General features: G+C 34.4%; 1 pseudogene; it reads right to left on the reverse strand.

Annotated features, from left to right (window-relative positions):
* Positions 1-260: 260 nt before the first annotated feature.
* Positions 261-669, reverse strand: LOC124520309 (39S ribosomal protein L42, mitochondrial-like; annotated as a pseudogene).
* Positions 670-7,469: the final 6,800 nt, after the last annotated feature.

The raw sequence follows: 7,469 nt of genomic DNA on the forward strand, positions 1-7,469 counted from the left end.
TCATAGAATAAGCTGGGAAATGTTTTTTTCCTTCTACTTTTTGGAAGGTTTCTGAAAGATTAAGGATTGATGTTAACTCATCTTTAAACATTTGTAAAATTCATTAATAAAGTCAGCTGGGCCATGGGTTGTTTTTATATGAAAAGACATTTTGTTATCATTTTGCTACATAACATAGTAGTGAATATACTCAATTGCCTTTTCTCAAATGGCAAATGAGACAAAAGATAACATCTTTTTGATTCCTGAAAACCTCAGTATCATCTGTCTTTTGGAGGATCCAGGTCCCTATGACATCTATGATACTGTCCACGAGGATACCAACAGTATTTTGCTAAGTAGTTCTGTCATAGGTCCTTACTCAAAATGTTCATTTTTTTTCTTCTCATCTGGTGTTCAGCACTCGATCATGTTTTCTTCATTATTACGCACAAGATCTGGCTGAGGGATAGGTTTTGTATGTTTATACAGAATGTCCACAGAGGGTGGCGGCACACTTTCATCCTGCCATCAGATGTCATAGCAAGCTCTACTTTGCAATGATAGTCATCTGGAAGAGAAAATACATAGATTTATGACAAACACAATATAAAGCTCCATTTTGAATTGGAAATGAATGTTTTCAGATAGTTCTGTTTGATATGGCCACTTTACTGCTGTTAATGCCATGGTAAATCAAGATGTTTATCAGGGGTGTGAAAGAAGATGATCTGAATAGAAACTGAGTTTAAAATCTGCTTCCAGGCATACTTATGTTCATCCTTGACAGCCTCTCACTGCGAGCCCGCCATCTTACCTCCTTGATTTTTGTGTTTTGGTTTTTGTTTTTTGATTTTTTTTGTAGTAAGTTTTTAAACAAGTAATTTAATCTCTCACTTGGTTATAGATCTATTAATATTTTTTATTTCTTCTTGAATCAGTCTCAGTAGTTTGTCAGTAGGATTTTGTCCATTTCATCTTGGTTATATACTTCATTGGTAAAGTTGTTTATAGTATTCCCTTATGATCTTTTTCATTTCTGTAAAGTAGGTAGTGATGCCCCATCTTTCATTCCTGATTTTTGGAATTTGAATTTCCCCTCTCTCTATTTTCTTTCCCTTTTTGCTTTGGTTTCAGTTTGTTCTTCCCTTTTAGTTTCTTAAAATGGGAAGTTGGTTTATTTAGTTGAAATATTTCTTTTTTTAAAAAAAAACAGTCATTTATAGCTATAATTTTTCTCAAAGCACTACTTCAGCTGAATCCCAAAGATTTTTACATGTTGTGTTTTGTTTACATTCATCTCAAAGTATTTTCTAATATTCCTTCCGATTTCTTCTTTGATCCATTGTTTATTTAGGAGTGTGTTGATTAATGTCACAAATTTTTAGGGGCACCTGGGTGGCTCAGTCAGTTAAGCATCTGACTTTGGCTCAGGTTATGATCTCACAGCTCCTGAGTTCGAGCCTTGCATCGGGCTCTGTGCCGACAGCTTAGATAGAACCTGGAGCCCCCTTCAGATTCTGTGTCTCCCTCTCTCTCTCTCTCTCTCTGCCCCTCCCCCACTCATGCTCTGTCTCTCTCCTCCAAAATAAATAAACATTAAATTCACAAATTTTTCAATTTCTCAAGTTTTTTTTGTGATTGATTTTCAGTTTCATTCCATCGTGCTGGGGGAGTAATACTTTATAATTTCAGTTCTTTTAGATTTATTGAGGTTTGTTTTCTGGGTTGAATATGGCCTAGTCAGAAGAATGTTTTATTGTACAGTTGAGAAGAATGTGTATTCTGCTTTTGTTGGGTAGAACATTCTGTAAATGTCTGTTAGATATGGTTAGAGTTGTTTAAGTCCTCTATGTCCTTACTGATCTTCTGCCTATTTGCTCTATCCATTATTGAAAATGGGGTATTGTTGAATGATCTATTTCTCTCTTTAGTTTTATCAGTTTTTTTTCTTCATACATTTTGGAGTTCTCTTGGTAGGTGCATATATGATAGCAATTGTTATGACTTCTTTATGAGTTGACCATATTTATTATTATAAAATATTCTTCTTACCTCTAATAACAATTATTTTGTTATGGCCTATTTTGTCTGATTTCCGTACAGCGACTCTTACTCTCTTTTGGTTACTCCTTGCGTGGTATATCTTCCCCCCCCCCCCCCACAATTTTTAAACATTCAACCTACTCATATCTTTTCTACAACTGTGGAGTTGATCCTATGGTTTCTCCTTCTTTATTCTGTCTATATGGTGAATTACATTTATAGATTTTTGAGTGTTATACCAACCTTGCATTCATAAGGTAAATCCTACTTGTTCATGATGAATTATGCTTTCAGATTATTGTTACATTCAATATGGTTATATTTTATAGGAGCTTGTTGCATCTGTATTCACAAAACGGTAGTTTTCCGGTGTCAGAGTAATTTCCGCCTTATAAAATGAATTCAGAAGTATTCCTTACTTCTCTATTTTCTGAAAGTGTTTATGTAAGATTGGCATTATTTTTTTTCCTAAAGATTTGATAAATTCACCAGTAAAATAGTCACCTGAGTTTGGAATGCTTTTTTGGGGAGGGACTGGTTTTTTGAGGATTTTAATGCAAAATTTAATGTCTTTAAGAAATACACAGCTATTTTAACTTTCTCTTTCTTCTTGTATCAGGTTACCAAGTTTGTGTCTTTTGATAAATTTGAACATTTCACCTAGGTCATCAAATTTGTTGGCATAGAGGTGTTCATGACATTCTATTTTTGTCTATTTAATGCCCATAGAATGTTCAGTGACATTCTATTTTATTTTTGATATTAGAAATTTTTGTATTTTTTGATAAGTCTAGCTAGAGGTTTATTATTTGTATGGATCTTTTTAAACTAGCAGTTGATGGTTTCGTTTATTTTTCTTTATTATTTGCTTTTTCATTCCATTGATTTCAACTTTTTATTACTTGTTTCCTTGTACTTTGGATTTCAGTTTTTTTCCCTAGCTTGTTAAAGTGAAATCTAAGATAACTGATCTTAGATGTGTTAAACATTTTCAACATATGCATTTAATGCTACAAAATTTCTTCTAAGTACTGCTTTATTTGCATCTCACAAAGTTTCACTCATTTTGAAGTATTTTCCTAATTTCCTTTTTCAAATTTTCTTTGAAAAATGGATTCTTTTGAAGGGATTGTTTTTCCAGATCTTTGGGATTTTCCTAATATTTTTCTGTTTGAATTTTAATTCTGTTGTAGTCAGAGAAAATAGCATGTATGATTCTCATCCTTTGCAATTTATTAAGACTTGTTTTATGGCCCAACATATGGCAGATCTTAGTGAATTTTCCATATACACTTGAAAAGTATCTATATTCTTTGTTGTTTGGTAACTTGTCTATAAATGTCAGATTAAGTTGGAGGTAAATGTTGCTTACATCTTCTAGTAGACCCTATTCTGTCTAATTTATGTATTAACTACTAGAAAAGTGTTGAAATCTCCCCTATAACTGAGAATCTGTCCACTTGCCTTTTAGTTCTATCTGTCTACACATTTAGGATTGTTAGGCCTTCCTGATATGTTGAACCTTTTGTTATTATGAGATGTTCCTCTTTATCACTCACTAGCAATATTCCTCATCTTAAAGTCTACTTTTTCTGTTAATAGAGTCACTCAATTTTCTTTTTTAAAAAAATACTTTATTTATTTTTTTAAAGTAGGCTCTGGGGTGCTTGGATGGCTCAGTCGGTTAAGTGTCCACCTTTGGCTCAAGTCATGACCTCATAGTTTGTGGGTTCAAGTCTCGTGTTGGACTCTGTGCTGACAGCTTGGAGCCTGGAGCCTGCTTCTGATTCTGTGTCTCCTTCTCTTTTTGTCCCTCCCCCCACCCCTGCTCTCTTTCTCTCTCTCAAAAATGAATGAACATTAAAGAAAAAGAATAAAGTAGGCTCCACACCCAACATGGGGCTCAAACTCATGACATCAAAGTCAAGACTCACATGCTCTACTGACTGAGCCAGTTTTATTATTAGTGTTTACATTGTGTATCATTTTGTACCTTTTACTTTTATGATGTACTACTCTTAAAAACAGTCTACTTCTGTTCTCCCTCAAGCCAGCCTTATAATTTGGTTATAATACAACTTACTTCTGCATGTTACCAACTCTATGTTGCATTGTGCTTACTTTTTCTTGAAATGATTTCCTTTTAAAGAGTTAAAACATGAGGAAAAACTTTCTTCCTTTACACAGATAGTTATCGTTTAGACTTTTCTGAATTATTTTCAGTAGATCCAAGTTTCCATATGGTAGCATTTTCTTTTTGTCTAAATAACTTCCTTTAACATTTTTTGTAGCAGAGATATCCTCACAATAAATTCTTTTAGTTTTTGCTTATCTGAAAACATTTTAAATTACTCTTCACTTTTGAAGGATGTTTTCACTGGATATAGAATGGCATTTTATTTCCCTTTCAGCACTTTAAAGATGTTTTATTGTCCTCTGTCTTGCATTGTTTGTGATATGAAATCTGCCGTCACTCTTATCTTTGTCTGTCTGAATATAATGTGTCATTTTTACCTATGGTTTCTTTTATGATTTTTCTTCTTATCAGTGGGTTGTTGCAATTTGATTGTGATGGGTTTTGGTATGGATTTCTTTGTTTTTATTTTGCTTGGTGGTTGTTGAACTTTTTGACTGTGTGTGTATATAGTGTTCATCATATTTGAATAAATTTTCAGCCATTGTTTTGATAAACATTCTTTTCTGCCTTCCTCCTTTACTCAGGCATTTACTCAGTTGCATTTATATTAGACTACTTGATATTGTCTCTCATTCACTATGGCTCTATTAATTATTTACTGTCTTTTCTCTCTTTGTGTTTAAGTTTGGGAGTTTTTATTGCTGTTTCCAGATCATCCTGATATTTTTTAAACTGTTGCTATCTAATCTATTAATCCCATGTAGTGAAGTTTTCATTTCAGATATTGTATTTTTCAGGTCTAAAAAGCCGCCTTGGTTCTCTTTTGCTTCTCCTACCTTTTTTTCATATTTTTTGGTAAACTTTTAAAAAATATACATACTGATGGACTATTTCAAAGTGCTTCCCTATATATCACATTATCTATGTCATTTCTGGATCTACTTTTATTAGCAAACAGAGTATTGTGTAGGGAATTATTTCTGAAATTTGTTGAAAACCTCTCTGTATCTATCGGTTGTGTGTTTGTCTTCAAATAACAGGATAATCAACTAAGGGTAAATTAACTACATAAAAAAGTAAATAAAGGCTTATTTATCTCATAAAATATATGAAGGTAAGTCATTGCTGGTTCTCATTCAACAGCTCAATGATGTGAAGATTATTGTGATTCTTTTAGTTGTTTTTCTCATGGTTGGTAACCTTATTGTTTCAAGAAAGCTAAAAACCTCTAGGGATTACAGGTGTATTCTAAGTAGGAAAAACACTATACCTCAAATCAATTTTTTTCCTGAAAGTGGCGGTTTCCTGGAAAACCCAGTAGTTTCCCATGTTATTGGCCAGCATGGGGTCACATTACCTCTTCTAGACTAACCGCTTGTCAACTTGAACAAAATTACCATGACTAGATTAGGCCAATGACAAATCTCTTTGGACTGCTAAACTATTTGGGACTCTGCTAGCAGGGGGCTGATAGCCGGGGAAGAGACAGACAGTGTTGTCAGTGCTCTGCCGTGACAAAATGTCAGGGTCACTATCAGAATGGCATTTGATCGTGTTATAGGAAACTTGGTGGGAGGGAGGAAGTAGAGTCAAGAGCAGTGCTTGCCATCTCTAACGTTATCTAGACCCCAAACAAGTTAAGAATGGGGAGCCAATTACAAGGCTTTTTTGAACCGTTTAAATTTTGTGATCTTTTATGCGCATAGAGGTAGGTGAGCTGCAGAGTTTTATGCCAGCTGGAGTATCTGGTAGCATAGAAGGAAGGGAGAGTCACAGTAAATTGGAAAAGGTACGAATTTGAGTCACTGTAAAGCTGTTGAGCTCTTGTTTCTTGAAAAATTTTATTGTGAGTCATGTGACCTTGAAAAACTTACCTAACTTCTCCAAACTTCAATTTACTCATCAAAAACTAGAAATAGCAATATAGCTTGTGTGAGGGATTAAGAGAGACACCATGTCTAGCTGAGAGCACCAGCTCTCAAAGGTTTAGATGTCAGGGCCACTTTACACCCTTCAAAAAGTACTGAGGGCTCCCAAGGGCTTTTGTTCACATTTGTTATAGCTACTGATATTTACCATATTAAAACTGAGAATTAAAAAATACACACTGTGTATTAATATGCATAGTGATATGCATTTATTAATTTACTAAAAATGAAATAAAAATACATTGCCTGTTGAAACAAATCACACATTTTTTTCATTGTTCTGAATATTTATTTTCACACTTTTACACAAAAATATATTTATTCTTTATCTTTTTGGATTTATTTATTTAAATTCAAGTTAGTTAACATACCGTGTAGTATTGGTTTCAGGAGTAGAACCCAGTGACTCATCATTTCCCAACAAGTGCCCTCCTTAATGCCCATCACCCATTTAGCCTATCACCCTACCTGCCTCCCCTCCAGCAACTCTCAGTTTGTTCTCTGTGTTTAAGAGTCTCTTATGGTTTGCCTCCCTCTCTGTTTTTATCTTATTTTTCCTTCTCTTCTCCTATGCTCATCTGTTTTATTTCTTAAATTCCACACATGAGTGAAATTGTATGATACTCATCTTTCTCTGACTGACTTATTTCACTTAGCATAATACCCTCTCGTTCCATCCATGTTGTTGCAAATGGCATGATTTCATTCTTTTTGACCACTGAATAATACTCCTGTGTACACGCACGCGTGTGTGTGTGTGTGTGTGTGTGTGTAGCACATCTTCTTTATCCATTCATTATTTGCTGGACATTTGGGCTTTTTCCATAAGATGGCTATTGCTGAAAGTGCTGCTGTAAACATTGGGGTACAAGTGCCCTTATGTATCAGCAATCCTGTATCCCTTGGGTAAATTGCTAGCAGTGCTATTGCTGGGTCATAGGGTAGATCTATTTTTAATTTTTCGAGGAACCTCCACACTGTTTTCCAGAGTGGCTGCACCAGTTTGTATTCCCACCAACAGTGCAAAAGGGTTCCCCTTTCTCCACATCCTCGCCAACATCTGTTGTTTCCCGAGTTGTTAATTTTAGCCATTCTTACAGGTGTGAGGTGGTGTCTCATTGTGATTTTGATTTGTATTTCTCTGATGATGAATGATGTTGAGCATCTTTTCATGTGTCTGTCAGCCATCTATTTGTCTTCTTTGGAAAAGTGTCTGTTCATGTCTTATGCCCATTTCTTCACTGGATTCTTTGTTTTTTGGGTGTTGATTTTGATAAGTTCTTTATAGATTTTGGATATTAACACTTTATCTGATGTGTCAGAAACAAATCACATTTTAAATGAAAAATAACTATATCTTCCAAAACAAAAAATAATGA

The sequence above is a fragment of the Lynx rufus genome, unplaced genomic scaffold (assembly GCF_022079265.1).
Source record: "Lynx rufus isolate CCGP_SWC_20201006 ecotype Redwood Valley unplaced genomic scaffold, mLynRuf1.p SCAF_3, whole genome shotgun sequence".
Classification (NCBI taxonomy): domain Eukaryota; kingdom Metazoa; phylum Chordata; class Mammalia; order Carnivora; family Felidae; genus Lynx; species Lynx rufus.